General features: G+C 36.9%; 1 protein-coding gene across 1 annotated transcript in view; it reads right to left on the bottom strand.

The window, feature by feature from the left end:
- LOC120637766 (FMRFamide receptor) overlaps positions 1–17,667 on the bottom strand; it is a 137,462-nt gene that overhangs the window by 77,518 nt on the left and 42,277 nt on the right. The window contains exon 2 of the mRNA XM_039909776.1: positions 15,570–15,607. The gene's annotated coding sequence lies outside the window, so the exon portion shown is untranslated. The remainder of the gene's footprint in view (positions 1–15,569; positions 15,608–17,667) is intronic.

Genomic DNA, 17,667 nt, shown 5'->3' with positions numbered 1-17,667 from the left:
ATCTTGAAGTCAAGTAGTGAAAAACCCATTATTTGGCGTAAAGAGAAATCCGAGCAAATCCTTAAAAGCCCCTTTTGTTATATTTTCGGTGACTGATTTCGACGCACAAGAACGCTGATATTGATATCTTGCGGAATATTATGCGGTCACCGGTCCGCCGGTTCGCTTGGCGGTACATTACACACTTGGGCAGTTCGTGAAAGAGAATAAATACAATGAACTATATCACTTGTTAGAAATCTATTTATTTATCGTTCGAAAAGTGGCCTAACGTTACTTGTTTTCTTGACTTTAATTTTACGAAAGCTCTACCAAATGCTCTAGCTGAAGAATTTCAGGTGAAGCGGCTATTTACCAAATTACCAAACTAGATGGCGCCACAAAGATCCTGCATGGCGCTAACGCTTCCAATGATGAATGGTTGGACCTCGGTCCCAAAGCACAATCACCCGCTCGGAGGAAGATCTTCCTAATGTTACGGCCGAGCGTATCACCATAGCTCCCGTACATTGGTGACCCCGAAGTGATCATCGCAGTACCGCAATTCACGCCTGACTCGATTACCAAAGCACCGCAACCTACGCAAACAACGTACAGTGGGCAAATTTGAGCTTTTACTTAATATGAATAAGATGCATTTTACTCAGATTTTCAAATATTTCGATATTCGAAAACTACTCTTAGGTAGCTAGCGAGCAAATCTTGTACTAAGGGTACGCTACTAATCGGAAAGCAGATTATCGATACTTTCTAATGTCCGAGTAAAACGAATTTTATGTACCCTGTTTAAGCGCTCAAATTTGTCAACATTTCTACAGCTTTTGGCAAAAACGGAAACAGAATTTGCGACTTTAAAGACAGTGTCATTGGATCCGTTTTACTAAGACGTTACAGTGGTGGTTTGATACTCGAAATGGATGCCACGATTGCGAGCATAAACCTTTACATAGACCTTAAACCTTTACATAGCATAGATCTTAAACCCTTACAGTTACAGTCAAGTAAGAAATTCGAGGAGATGTACGACGTTTTTTACTTGAATCCAAACTTCTATTAAAATAATATAATTTCAGTAACAGAACTATGCCTAACTAACTATATACTTAAAAATTTCAAAAGTAATTTGAATTAGTGCTTATAAATGTTTATCAAACACTGATCCGCTTTTCTACGACTACTACTTACAGTTTATTGTAAGTGACTATCGCTCGGGACCCGCTGGCAAATCTATAAATTAGCAGAATCAATTATCTAGTTAACTGATTTCTTTTCTTGGTCTTACAATTCTATTATGCTACTTTCGTTTTCCATAGTGTTTCACAGTCTGACTTTTTTCTTGAGCAACGGTCAATATCATCATCGACCCCAGCCAATATCGTAAATGATAGTAAACCGGAACCGACGGCTCTCCCAGGTAAATGCCGCCCATCTCCTAACTCCGGCCTGGTACTGAAAATGCTTTGCAGAAAAAAACACAATACCTATCAAGCATCTCACTATCGAGTACACATTTCTCATGCCATGTGCATTACGTATAGTTAGTGCGATGGCCCTCATGATGCGTGGTCTATGTGCTTATGAAAGTTATACTTACTTTCCTATACTCCTCAAAAAGTAGGAGAGTCTGTATGGTGTTATTTATAATTTCTTCAATCCACCCGAATAACTCCACACCGAACGGAGATGGCAATTATTCATTGTTAAGATTGTAGAAATTATAAATTACACCATACCAATTCTCCTACTTTTCGCGAAGTATAGCAAATTAAGCTTGATTTTCATAATATATCATAGAATTCCGTATAGTAACTTCTGTTTCTATCCAATAATCTATGTGCATCTATGCCCTAGACTAGGCCCTAGTTGAATAAAGATTAGACTTCCGACTTTGTTTTGAGTGAACCGCGTCGCGCACTTCTAGTAGGTATATTAAGTGAGTGTCCGGTTACTTCGAGTACAAGAGAATGAATGTGAATTGTTATATTGTTAGAATTCGGGGCGAGCGTGTTTTTTCAGTTGAGAAAGTGCGCGATGTCACGAAGCGATAAAAAATAGATGGCTCAGTAATGTTGAGACCCACGCTGACAGCTTTTGTGTCGGCTCGGATGTGGGTTAAGAATGTCCGCGCACAATGTTATACTCATTAAAAATTCTTCTGCCTTCTCATTTGCTCTATTAATCTCCCAAACATACAAAACGAGTCAACTCTATTTTGACGCAATTCGAGTTTCTAAGCACCAACTTTTTTGAATAAAAATACTGTCATCCTCATCTTTATCTATAAGTGTATTTTTAGTTTTTCTGAATGAATAAATTTTATAAATAAATAAATAAAATTATCAACCCCTTACCGGCTACAGGGCTGTCAAAGCATTTCATTGCTCAGAACGCATATAACTGCAAAATCTTAGAAATGCGATTGTAATACTGAAGAAGTGTTTATAGATGTATCCGATGCGGTCCAGCCATGGGTCCAGAGTTATGTGCGTTTTTAATTTAGGCAACTAAAATATCACTTGCTTTACGAGTGAAGGGAAAATATCGTAAAACCTGCTTACCTGAGAGTTCTCCATAACGTTCTTTACGGACTGTCAAGTCAACCAATAAGTACTTGGCCAGCGTGGTGGATTACGTCCTAAACCCTTCTCGTACTAAAAGGAGACCCGTGTATTGCAGTGGTCCGGTAATGTTAATACTGTAACGAAAAATAATTTTCGTCGCTCTAGTAGCGACATTTACTTGAAGGTGCTGAATTACTGTCGTCACCTTTCAACAAACCACAACCAAGATATAAGAAGCGTCAAATAGTCGCATAAGCTTCAATGCGAGATGAAATCGACACGTCGAGGATCCCCAATAACTAGCTGCCTATATGAACCACCCACACAAGTTATTTACACCTAAAGAAAATTTTCCGATCGGTCGAATAGAAGATTCTTAATAAGCGCGCTAGTCTTGAACGGTATTATGATGACTTTAGAATAATTGTCGTTTTCCAATACACTCGTTTAGAAGATAAAGTGGTTGTAAAACTTCAGACCTTTTCCAATTAAACTCATGCAAAGCTTCCCAAATAAAGTTTTGTAATCTTTTTTCCGAATGAACAATGTTGTTACGTAATTTGTGTACATGTTTCAGACGATGCGTAACAACTAATTACAAGTAAAGGCGAGGCCATACAATCTCAAGACGTGCCTGTTTCAGCAAGAGTCCTGTTATTGGTAGCTCATAGGATGCAGGTTAGATGCCGCGGCTTGTTGTTTCTAGAGTTGAGGCCATCTTAAGCGCAATGGCGAGTAATGTGGTCTTATAAATGGCCTCTAGTTCAAATTGCAATTTATCTGGGCTGGTCTGCTGAGGGGCTTTGACCATGGGTAGTTAGAACCCTGCCAACAAAGATATGTCGCCAGGGGGTTTAGCGCTCCAGTATTATTCGGAGTGGGTTTCATGTAACTTCCACACCTATAGCAGGTTATCCAGCTTCCACTTCAGACTGCAACGTCGCTCGCCAACAGGACGTCGATATGTAACGCGGGTCCATTAATTGTATCGCAGCACTTGTAGTGCATTAATGCATTTCAGCTCGATGCCGAAACGCGATAAATCATCCCGAATCCAACAACAACATGCCGCGCCGGTACGCTTGTATGTATTCGTACATTTGTATGATTGTGATACACATGATAAATGATCGCGTCTGCATGGCGCTCGGCGTCTCTGCTACATGTACTGTAGTGTTATAAAGAAATGCGAAATTTTTAAAAGGGCTACCTAGTCGAATATTGTGGTACAATGCGAAAAGCAGGAGAATCTCTTCGTTGCAATTTATGATGTCTTCAATTTTCGATATGGATATTAATATTGCAGAAATCTATACTTATAATAAAACTGTAACTAGAAGATTTCTGTACATTTAATATATTTTAAAAATGTTGACCGGGGGATTCTTTATAATCGACACTGAGTCCAAAACAGATTTTTATTTAATTTGTATCTGTCTGTCTGTCTGTCCGGTCATCACGTGAAAACTACTGAACGGATTTAAATAAAATGTGGTATAGTGGTAGCTGATGTACCGGGTCAACATATAGGATACTTCTTATCCCGATAAACAATATGTTTCCTCCGGAAAATAGGATAATTTTTTTTATCAATTTTACTGCATAGCTCCGTTAAATTACGACCAATTTTAATAATTCTTTAGATGGCACTTAGATCTTTCATTAATTAACAGTATTATTGAAGCTAAATACCTAGTTTCTTAGCAGTAATCATTTATTCTCATGACTATTATTCTTCCTTCCTATTAAAGTATTCATTTTATAAAAGAAATCTTTTAAGCCCACCAACCTGCTTTAGAGTTCTTTCAGTGTTGTGGGTCCATACTCTATAAACCTGACTTCCCAAGGAGTGAAATAAAACAACTGGACTGACTCTAATACTGTATATTAAGCTTCTCTATAATTCATATTACTTGTTACCTTCAAATGACTCTACTACCAGTTCGGAATGCTGTCTTCGGCAGAGAAGACCACTGGCAAGAAACTCTACCGTTGCTCTTTTATTCAATCAATTAAAACAAGACTTATAAACACAATTACAACATTATCATATGTTATAACGCTAGGCCCTTTGATACAAGACATATAAGACAGGTCAAACATAACTACTATGATCACTTATAACATCAGGACTTTTGAAACAAATTGTTTGTATAGAGCAACCTCTGCTACATAAGCTATCTGTATGAAATAATGCTAGGGCTCCATATATGATACCTAAATAACCCAAAGGATATAAGAGATATACTTATCTGATGCAACATCAGGTACAACCATAGTACCAACAACTTTTAACAACTTATCTCAACTCCATCACCAGTATATACGACTCTTGTTCCGCCACAACAATATTTCGTTACGTTTATCGTTTCCATTATAAATCATCTATTCACAATTTGTAACGTTCTATCCACAATACTTTACTTAATCTCCTTTTCTCAATTAATACGTACTAACTTTTCTTTCCCGCCAATCGATTTTGTCAAACTCGCGTCTCCCGCCATAGATCCTATACTTTTATTTGACAGTCTACTAAAGTCCATTATTCTATTTTCAATACATTATCAATGAGTATACAAACTATGATTTGTTGATATATTTAATATAATTATCGGGTTTATCATAGATAAAGTGCTGTAATTCCCTATTTCCTAACACATGCGTATCATCCTACTAAATACTAATATTATGAATGCGAAAGAAATAAAGTAATATAAGTTTGATCATATACCTGCAAATTCATTTTTTAAATATTCAAATTGAACCTATCGCTTAGAAGTTGCGACGGGTATAGAATAACTCGTACGGCCGCGAATAACATAGTTTGGAAATAAAACATGCCCACCTGGTAGGTAGCGCTGCAACTAGTTTCTAGGTTTTTTTCTAGGGGCAAACGAAGTTGCGCGGGTCAGCTAGTAAGTAATAAATTGCAGTGTTTATATTTCTATTGCTTTTCGCGGAATATACCAAATTAAGCTGAATCTTTATTGGAATACCGTAAAGCAACGCCTGAAACTGAACTATTCAAATATTGTAGTTGATTTCGAGGTACATAATTTTTGTAGGTATAACATTATATTCATTTTCAAAGCATTTTTCTCTTATTGCTTTAAGCTAATCGGAGTTAAAACCTGCACAGTAAGTAGAAGATACTGTTTATCTTCACGGCAAATATCCAGGTTAATTAAAATAATATCTCCATAAGCCCAGAACTCCCGTGTTAAATACACGGTATTCTCGATTTAAGATCATTTTTTTTCATAAGACGACAGTCGTTTGTATGATATTTATGTTATGTATGATATTTAATATGTATGTGAGTGATGATGCTAAATTAAGAAATTAACTTTCAACATTTATTTTTATTTTTCTCGTGGGAAAATATTTTGAATTTTAATTACTTCCTTTTTGATATAAACTAAGAGCCTAACTGTAGGGCCTCTAAACTCAGCCTCTAAGACTCCTTTAAACCCCACCTGTCAGTTGTCATACGATCGGATCTATAAGTCAGGTTTGAAGTTTTTTTTTTCAATGAAAATTTGCATTCTTTTGGTTTTTCCTGCAGCTATCCTTCTGGAGATGGGCAGAAACACTGCGGGAATTTTTCAACCTCACGGTATATCAGAAATTCTATGCATACTAAGTTTCTGGCATCTGCTAGTCTTAAATATCCTTTTTAATACACCCTTCCCAAATTACCTTAGGCGGATATAATAAGTCTTATTCACAACGCCTTTTAATTTTTAAGGATGGATACCTACATGTGTCTTTGAAACAGTTTTTTCCCTAGAACCCTATATTGTACCGAAATCCGCCATGTTTTTACCGCAGTTTCTAAGACATGTTCCACGGTTGTGGGCCTTAAATTTTAAAAGTCGCGGTTATTTAAATATGTCATTAGTTAACTTTACAATAGCTGTCTATTTCTGCCCACGTGCGCGTGCCAAGAACAAGGCGGCGGTGTCTTAGAGACGAATATATGTTATTTATATTTGGCGACGCTTCGTCTCAGACCAAAATACACGCTGCTTTAATGTCATCGGAATAATTTGTCGAAAGTGTTGCGTGAACGCGAACGTTAATCGCTCACACACAATGTCATAGAAGATTAAAAAGAAATCAAATAATATTACGGGTTAACACGCTTTTATTTGCTCGTCAGATCTACTGCCACCGCTTAAAGAAGTATTATTTTAATATACTTGAATCTTGTCTCGGAATTATAACCCTGGTTTTAGTCATGGTCGTCAAGGTCTGACATTTTAAAATAGTACTGCTTTAAGAGATAGTGGTAAGAGATCTTCATATTTATATTTCTGTGTATAAAAATATATACTCATACCATTTGAATCATAGGGTTTACAATTCAGTGAAAACTAACCGACTTCCAGAAGTTCGCATATTTTGAATCTGTCACACGTTTTGTCTTTTAATCCATACTTAATACCCCAGAATAGTTGTTTGTTTGAATGTCCTTCCTTCACGCCCTAACTAGCCAACCAATTGACTTGTTTTGAAGTTATACTTCTTTAGGGGCGTTAGGAAAAAAATCATGGAAGTGAAATTATACGATGTAACGAAATGCGGTGCGAAAGGACAAAGGTAGCTGCGAAACAGAGTGAGAGGGGAATAAATCGTCCGCCAGCTCACTATTTTTTTGTGTTAGTTAAAAGGTCCGAGGGTAACATAGGCTACTTTTGGTCCTGGAAAAATCAAATTCCCAAGGGTGGTTAACACTTTTCGTATTGTACGCCAAATATCGTCCTTCCTTAACGTTCTAACAAAACAACATAACGACTTATTCACTCGGAAGCAGCGAGTTTTCTAAGAAAATAATAACTCGTCCATTTTAGTTTCACCTGTATACAATCTGGGTCAACCTGAATTTGAAGTCCTAGTATACCAATCTAACATGAAGCAGGCACTAAAAGCCTTCGAAATGCAAAAGTTTTAGCGATGAACATTTAGTTTAGTTTCTGAAATGCCGGACAGCCAGACAAAGTGTGCGCTGTGAGGATTTATTAATTGTGAACTCCAGTCTGGTGCGAGGCTCCAGTTGTCGCGTAGCTAGTCACCACCTTACCGACAAACAACGATTGTGCTTCTAAACGATTTCGCGTTGCGGTACGATGTCGTGAAGAAACCAACTAGGAGTATGGGTTCAATGACTGAGAGTTTTAAGAGACATCTTCAAGATATCCAGTTGCTTATTGTAAAATTGTATACAATTTCCTTTCAATGAATTACTTATAGAACGAGCTTGCTAATGCTACATCGCTGTTGGTGGTGAACTAAAACTACCCGTCCTACTACAGTTCAGTTGTGTAGCCACAAACTACCTATAAAAGCGCTCCATAAGTTACGGTTGAAATTGTAAAAGTTGTAGTTGGAACAAATTGAAGAAGCTCTCTGCTCGGTCGCCGCGAGGGGTGAGGGGTAACGGGATTAATGTCTGGAAAATGTAAGTTATTGCTGTTGTCGCACCCCATTACCCGCTACCCTTTACTCTTTGCTCTGCCTCTCGCGCTTGCCGTATGACGTAAGTTAGATGTCAGTTATTGGGGGTCGGTGGTCGGTATTAATAAATGGTAAGTGAGAAAAACCACTGTCATCAAATATGCAAATATGCCATGACACATAATATAACTAGAGGCCCCTCGCGACTTCGTCCTCCTAAAACTCAACCTTACAAGATAGACACAGCATCGATTATAAACCATCCCCCGGTAAAAAATTTCAAAATATTTTAAATCTTCCAGTTACACTTTTATAATAAGTAGCAGTAGATATATCTAAATATGATAATTTATTTGCGTCGTAGTCGTCACGCTATGGACCACCTAAAGAAGCAGCCACGTCGTGAAAAAGCGACACTCTCTGAAGTGTGACGTCGTAACTTGATGACTGTCGTAACTGATTTAACTCCCCGGGGAAAACACTTTTGAATTCGCCATTAAGGAGGTCTGTTTGTCTTCCTCTTCCTGTCCCGGACACTAACTGATTGGACAAACCCTCTTGTTTCTTTCCAGCCGCGTCCCTGGGAGGACATTTGTTTTCCTTTATTTAAATTGCAAAGCGTGCGGGCTTGTTCAACCTAATCCTGCGAATAGTAATGATGTTAAATCAGGTGTCCTGTAATTTAATTCGAATATTTCTTCAACGAAACCGAATCGGAAGCAGTGGGTAGGAATTCGACTTCACTTTCGGGGGGGCGAGTTCGAATCCCAGCAAGAACCTCTAACCTTCCAAGTTATGTGCGTTAGCGTGCTTCAGCGATGAAGGAAAACAATGTGGGGAAACCTGCGTACCTGAGAGTTGTCCATAACGTTCTCGAAGGTGTGTGAAGTTCGCCAGTCCGCACTGGGCCAGCGTGGTCGACTACGGCCTTAACCCCTTCTCATTGTGAATGCTGGCAATGATTCTTCAGCTGATAAGAGGACACCAAAAAGCAGTGTTCGATATTTGAAGGACATATAAATGATAGCTTATTGTCGGCCGCCGAGAAGCGACGATAGATATCAATTGAGACCAATCATGACACTGAGGGCTACGGAGAGGCCGCAACCTATAAAAATAAACATTCGTCCTTACTACATATTACACTCTTATGAACCATTAAGAAACTGAAATGATTTTAATGTGTGTGCGTGTTTCTCGCGCTCAATATTGATGGCATTGCTCTATAAGCAATTAAAAGCATTTTATTGGAAATATTTTATGAAAAAATACTATCCTATTTTTATTTTATGTGATGATACACGAATTATATTGCTACTGTGATGGTAACGTCGGTTTCATTCAGTGTGATGGTCATTCAAATAGAATTGAAATTTTTTATTTGATTTCGTTTTATAACTTTTTAGTTGCGTTTTCTGTGCACGGCAAATATATCCTTTTGCGGTTTCAGCACCGACTACGTTATAGAAGTTGAACTTCTTCTATGTGACTCTTGTCACGTAACACTTCACACTTTTCCTATAGTAATAAGCTTATTATGCGATACTAGCTGTTGCCCACATTCTTTGTCTGAGTTTATAAAGTTTTTTTTTTAAATTATACTGTTCGTTTTCCTGGGATAAAGTTCTCTTTTCTTTTTCAGCTACTCTATGCCAAAAACCAAGTTGATAAATGCTTAGTTAAGGCGGGAAGAAAGAAAAAAAGTGTGTGTCAGCTCCGATGCACGACTGGAGTTTACTCCTTAAGTAGGTACGATTGTCGAAACATACACAAAAAGAGTTTATTTAACTGAATAAAGATTAATACCATATGAAACGGTAAATTAAAAATCCTGTGTAACTTATTCACACACGGCGGAAGTGTAACTTCTTAAAAGTAGCCTACGGGAGATTGAGGTGGATGTAGAGTATCAGAACTATTAGCATAAATGTAATGTTTATTATTTAGTTTCGATGGTAACTAGAATAGGTAAATAAATAAATAAAATGTTTTCTATCTCACTCTATCCTATACATTTACGTGTTTGTTTCTTTATCTAGATATTATTCGGTTTCCTTGGTAACTTAATTAGGAAAATAAGTTATTTAAACGAAAGCGAAATTGCAACAAGGAAAACGTAACAAGGTCATTCATTAGTAGATTTCACTCCTCACATTTTTCTCATACCGGGCGCCTTATATATGAAAATCGATTCTTAAGAAGTAAACTCCAAAAACAAGCAAACAAACACACTTTGCATTCATAATATTAGTGAGGATAATACCTACCTATATTATGGTACGATTGTGTTTAGTATGGAGTAAACACAATCGTACCATAATCGCAAAATTAATTGTGTACATTATTCGACCCACTCGGCGAGCGTGGTCAAGTCATCATTATGCCGTAAGAAAGAGAACTTACCTTCCCTAAATCCTATCTCCGGATAGCCAATCAAAATCCAATTAATCTTATCTGGGCGTGATCGACCCCTGCGATAGCCAACGTTATCTACTACTTAATTGATTGCTTTCCGAAACACTTCCAAACCGCGTGGGTAACCTCTTTGTTTTATAAAGCAATAGTTTTTAATTGTGAACAGCTTTTATTATGTTTGATCATTAGGTATCCTTGATTAAACTACAATCCACCGCTGCTGATCTCAACCATCGATTTAATATGTTACTATAAACTATAAGCTCAGACCTTGTGTCGGGAATCATAACAGGGCAAAGCTCCTTAAACAGACATCTTTTTTGATGGCCAACTGGCGCTGTGGGCAGCTACCCTGCTTTCTGAGTACAAGAAAGACTGCATCATCACTAACCACGAGGTGAGATAGCAGCCAAGAGCTAACTTGTGATGGAATAAAGAAAAAAATTAAATAAAAATCAGCATTGCACACTTCCCGGACGAGCTCTGTCACAAAATAAATATACCACGACAATACACACATCGCCATATAGACCTAAAGTAAGCGGAGCTTATTTTATGGGTACTAAGATAGCAGTTAAATATTTTTATGAATATAATACTGATAAACACCCAGACACTGAAAAACATTCATGTTCATTACACAAACATTTTCCAGTTGTGGGAATGGAACCCACGGCCTTGGACTCAGAAAGCAGGGTCGCTGCCCACAGCGCCATTCGGCCGTCAAATATAATAATTACAGGCACATGAGGCTTAACGGCTACGCCTCAGGTTGGTTGGCGCTGGTTCCGCTCACCATTAGTTGGGCCATCGGCATAGGCCGTTATGTATTAGTTTAAGAAACACACAATGCACTAATTATTTTCATTCCTACTCAATCATTCTCACAAGAATGCTTGCTTGTAACACAACACAATGTTCTACCATCGTCTTTAATCTATGTTTAAACGTTCAAGTGGGATCATTTGTCTTTATTATCAACTAGTTATAAGCATCAGTTTATTTGACCACTTGTACAATCATTTGATGGTAGGTTTTATGGACAGAAAAGATTCCTGTTCTTGTTTACTTTGAAAATATACTTAATAATGAATAGCGAAGACGAATAACGAATTGAATGCAATTTACGAAAGCCAATAAAAGAAATACAAGTTTCCATTCCGTGAGATAGTAGCATAATAATTTAATTTATTTTAAATCTGATGAACTGATGTTCTCCAGAACCTTATACTTTCAACAAATATAACTAATATACACACGAAAATTAAAGTATTTTTTATATAACCCTATTAAGTATGTAATGTCGTCAATGAATATAGATTATCAAATTTTGATTAGGATCAACATTCTGAAACTTCCGGTATTAGACTTTAAAGATGCACAATGAAGCGTTTTGAAAATTCAAAGTGCTCGCAAGATTAGTGTATCTAACACAATCCAGTAAAACGTAATGGAAGCTGAAATAAGATCCGCTGCATTAATATGCGCCATCGTGGTAGCAGTGTCAACTACTTTGTTTAGCAAATAGGATTACGGGCTCCAGCAGATTATGCATTTTGCATATCTGCCGTCGAATGCACTTCACAGAGAGCTCACTGAAGGATCGTGAGCAACGATCATGTCATAGACATATTATGTTATAGACTAAATATGATTTTTACAGTGGTTATATTTGTTGTTATGTGTTCTGTTTGTATATATTAAATGTAGGTACGCTACAGTCAAGGCGGCCACATAAGGATACACAGGTCATAGTTATTAAAATAGCAATAAGAACTATTCAAATGCTTTTCAAATTCCCAACTCACTCGCGACGTGACATAAATACGTGGACATTCATGTACCTATTTGAGATCATTAGTATGAAGATGCTTAGCACGTAATTATTGGATTTCATTTAGCTTGATTTTAATTTAAAGTAATGCTTACATTATTAACACTTTGCATAGCTATCAAAATATTTATACCATAGTAAAGTTTATCTTTTGAAGTGTTCGTAAGTAAGTTGCCTAAAGGATAATATTACAGGATAAGCCCTTAAAAGTTTCCCTCGTGCGCAAGCCGCTGCCAATTTAAGATCCGCGTAAATATTAGTTTCTCCTCGAAAGCCTCCCGTCAGAAAGCGACGCCGGCACAATTAACTGAGGTGTGAAATTACAAAAATAAACGTTTACCTTTTAATCATGTTTTAGGGTCAGCGCAGACGTGGAACTGTTGTCGATGTCTGTGTGCTAATACGGAAGAAAATCCCTGGCATGCCTTCGACATGGACTTTGTCAGTCCATGTGAACATTTCTAATGCTTCGCAAATAGGTGCTTCGCAAATATGAGTATATTTGTGTTAGACTGCGTGTGTTTATGTTTAAACGCATCGCAAGCTGCTCATAACAACTAGCCCACGTCTATGTAACACATGGCGGTCTTAGCAGCATACGGTGTTTAGCGCAGCGAGTAAAAGCCCGTCATGTTTTGGTGCGTAGCTTGTTTACGGGGATAATGTAACATTAAAATTAAAATTAAGTCCATTAAACGTTCTGTAAAGTGCGTCTGTGAGCACTTTATCACGGCAATATACACATGTCCATTATAACACAAGTATTTTTTTTGATAGACTAGTGGTAAGAGCTTTGGCATCCCTTTCGGGATAACCAAGTTCACTCACCGGCTAGCATCTCTAACTTTTCGGAGTAATGTCCGTTTTTAATATAGGGAATTCAGAACATCACTTGCTTGAACGGTTACGGATTAAATCGTGAGGAAACCTGCATGCCTGAGAGTTCCCCATAACGTTCACAAAGGTGTGTGAAGTGTATGCGCACTTGACCAGCGTGGTTGACTACAGCTTAAGCATCAGAGCGAAAAAGAAAAAGAGCAGCATGAGTGATGAGTTGAATGCGCGGAAGCTCCAACGGTATTCTGAATATCAAAAAAATTTGAAAATCCATTTATGCAGCACTGGGTGGACATGCATGTGTTTTCGCAATGTTCTGTAAATGGAAGGTATGCAAAATAACATATTGACATAGGTACGTACAAAGACGTACCTAGTCTTTAACGAATGCAATTTTTAATTATTATTTATTTTAATTGTTAAATATTTTTATAAATGTATGTAATGTCTGTAAAAAAAGATTATTATCATTTATTTAGCCGGAACAAACAGACAGACAGACAGACAAAAAATGTAAAAAATGTTATGTATGTACCCGGTACCGTTTATATATTCATAAACAGACACTCCAATTTTATTATACGTTTAGATTTAACCCTGAAGTTGGCCGCTAGTAGGTTTATAATTCAAAGCACTTTCTAGTCTCCTCATTGTTTTGTCTGCGCGAGCCCTTAGCTTAAAGATTGTTGCGGGAAAGATACAATAATCTAATAACCCTATCAATACCCGGCGAGCTTCTTTTTGCTCGTTCAAAGTTTTATTCCACCGAAATATTGGAGAAAAAATCGAGATATTTTCGTCAACAAAGCTGAAAAATACCTTCGCTCGGGAAATTCTCCGGTGTATGATATTTTGTTTATTTTTTATTAAAATTGTATCAACACAACTCCAATCATTTCGATACACATACACAGCCGAGCGGCACTCGTCATGGATATGTATTACTTTTTATATAATTGTTTCTGTTTTAAGAGATTTATGACTTGAATGGTTTGTTTTCTGTCGAGCTACATTTGATATTAAATTTGTCGGAGGATGCCCGATTATTTTCGAACCCATTCGGGGCTGTTAATCATGAGCTCGGTCGTATCGGCACGACAGAGACAACGCCGCGTCGCGTGTTTTTGAGTGTGTGTCGTGCCGCGTCGTGCGTGCAACCTCACGATTAAAAGCTCCGAATAGGTTCGAAATTAATCGTGCATAAATTAATACGACAATGAATTTCGCTCACGATAGCTTTAAATAGCTAATTAATTACATTTATTGGATTTGTTCTATTATAACGTGCTTATTATGTTTTATGTATATAAAGGGACAATAGCGCCATCATTTCGGGTTCCATGCCCATAAGTGTACAAAATTCAAAGAAATTCAAAATTCAAAATTCATTTATTTCAAGTAGGCCTAATACAAGCACTTTGCCTTGTGACTGTGTATAGTGACTCTACCACCGGTTCGGAAGGCAGATTCTACCGAGAAGAAGCCGGCAAGAAACTCAGCAGTTGCTCTTATCCAAGATCAAAAATTTACATTTTACATTTTAACATTCATTTTTATATCTTGTGAGAGATGAAAGCGGAGCCGGATGCTTCCAAGCAACCTTGTCATTAAGAAACTTATCAATTGTGTAATAACCTCGCTGTAATAAATGTGTTTTAACACATTCTTTAAACTTATGCATTGGTAGGTCCAAAATTACCTTAGGAATCATATTATAAGCGTATACTCAATCCCACAAATGACTTCTGCACCTTTCGCAGACGATATGCAGATGTCACTAATTTATGACCATTTCTTGTAAGTCGAGTGTTTATATCCACTTTTTGTTTATAAAGACTTATTATGTTGTCTATATATGTTGTCTTACAAATACTATATTGTTATAAATATATTGTGAGGCTACCGTACAGTTAGACTGCTTATATTTTGTGTAATTATTAATGTTAGATTGTAATTATTATTATTATTGTCAAATTATTACGCCGTATAAAATGTAATGAAATAAATGTAATATTATGTAATTAATTTTTTTTACCAATATTTTATCTAAGTAAGTTTACATGACGTTTTGGAAATGCTAGTTAATTGTGTAAGTGCAAGCATATCATGTTATTGTGTATTAGATTTAAAAACGTACAATGTATATGTTGTTAGTGCTCTAAATAAAGAAATAAGTAGCTTGTATAAAAAAATAGCATTTAATTTGTTATTTTTTAATTTATATTCTAATTCTAACACATATCATTACAGAATGATTTAACCAAAGGAGATAGCGTAGCTTGGTAAGAATATAAAAACCTTATTCCCTATTTCCTTCACAAATAACAGTCATAGCGTCATAGTGAATTCACTCAGAACGCAACAATACGGATCACATTTATCTACTTCGAGGATGTGGAGGGCGTTATTGTGCCTCGTTTTGTGAATTTATAGGTGTGTATTACTTTAAAGTGAAAATAACTTACTTCAAGTGGTGTTGGTCGCTGCGGGAACGGGCAGCTATCTGTTGACAACGTACAGTTACATTAGAATTTACTTTGATTACCGTGCGACTTTATTACACTGAGATTATTATCACATTCTAGTGTTGAATGATTCTGGAGGCTTATAGCGAATGTATAATGTACATATTTTTATGTAACTTTATGACATTGAATTTGACTCCACCGCTATGTAAATCTATTTTTATCCAACATGTCAAAACATTCGAAGCCCTCGTGGTAGTGGTAGAGCTTATTGTACCAGAGGTCGTCCGGGGAAGTACCAGTGACATGCTTTTACCTGCCGCAAAGCAGCATTGTTGCAATTCTGCGATCGGTCTAAAGAGCGTGGTTGCTGGTGTATTTAGAGGCACATATGGCTTAATACTCTACTTTCACGACAATGTTTAGTCTATGTTATAAGATTGTTATTATAAATGTAATAAGTTACTTCCTTGTACTGACTGTTTTTGTCAAAAAAAAAAAACTCCTGCAACTCAGGTTGTGGACACAAGGCGACTCGTTGCAGGACATTGCAGGATTTTTTGCAATTCTTGCGACTTTTTATTGAAACGGTTTTTCCACCTATTATCTGGTGGGCAATCTGCTAGATTCGTCATTTATTTCTATAAAAAAACCTCGTGACGTTTTAAAGTAGCATTTCAAAGTTGAAAAAGGTTATCAGACTCTGTAATAAGTCACAACAACCGAAATCCCGTAGCGAGTGAACTCGACCATGCGAGTAATTGAATATGCGTGCGGAGCGGAGCGGCTCGGAGCGGTGCGGTACGGTGCGGGGCAGGCACCGAGCTCGTAGCGCTAGACAGATGTCTCTACGATGCATCTCTACGCCAAACTAACTCGACTGCTACAATTCAGTTCTGTTACTACGGCTTATACGCGTTCATTATATTTTGTCAATGGCTGTGTACGCATACAAGAACCTATACTTCTAAGACGTTAATCGTAAAAGTGTTTTTGTCAATTAGAACGGAGTTTAAAGACTGACAACACCTATACTTATAGTAAAACTCTAACTGAAAGATTTCCGTACATCCCTACTAATATTATAATGCCAATGAAAGTTTGTGAAAACTACTTAACCGATCCTCATGAAACTTTGTATACATATTCTTGGAAGTGTTAGAAGTAATATAGAATACTTTTTATCCCGACATTAAGCTCGGTTCCTTTGTGAGAGGGGGTGAAAGTGTTTGACGATTTTACACCATAACTCCAACAAATTATAACCGATAATAATTATTTTTGTACCATAGAGGTTATAATATGTGTTTAATTTTGACCAAACTTTGTGTAGATCTGATGAATGTGGACTCATCAGCGGACAGCAGCAAACCCCTGATGAAGGCAGGTTACTGAATACTTTAAAACAAAATCAAACGCTGACAAAGTCGCGGCCAACAGCTACTTATAATATGTTTGGCAAATGTTGCCACTTTATAATCGATACCATCGTTTTGGACCCTGGTCCAAAAAAGATTTTTATTGATTTTTTTTCTGTCTGTCTCTCTGTCCGGGCATCACGTGAAAACTACTGAACAGATTTAAATAAACATGGTATAGTGGTAGCTGATACTCCGGGTCAACATATACCTACGATAGTTTTTATTCAGATTAACAATAAGTTTCCTCCGGGAATGAATGAAAACTGTAGGTCTCGGTAGGAGAAATGTCATTGTCAGGGGTGGAAAAAGGGGGAATAAAGTGATGGTGGGAAAAACAAGGATAGTTAAAACTTTAAAGTTCAGTTGGTAGAAGTTTAAAAGGTGATTCAGTTCTCTTACTGTTAATTAACCCAAGAAAAACCAGTCTTATTGACAACAGTTATTGAAACGTACTTTCCAAACAACAAGTTGCAAACAAGATTGGAGATATAATATACTCATTACATTTAAATTACACCTAGTTGCTAGAAGCTGCAATAAGCACCATTGTGACCAAAATATAATAACGGTTAAAATTTAGGCATGATAATTATTTGCTAAAGCTTTAGAAATACCTACCTATTAGATCAACGAAATATTAATAAAAACCTATATAAACATATTTATGAATGATATTT

Source organism: Pararge aegeria, chromosome 4 (genome assembly GCF_905163445.1).
Source record: "Pararge aegeria chromosome 4, ilParAegt1.1, whole genome shotgun sequence".
In the NCBI taxonomy this organism is placed as follows: domain Eukaryota; kingdom Metazoa; phylum Arthropoda; class Insecta; order Lepidoptera; family Nymphalidae; genus Pararge; species Pararge aegeria.
This window is presented reverse-complemented; position numbering and strand designations above follow the sequence as displayed.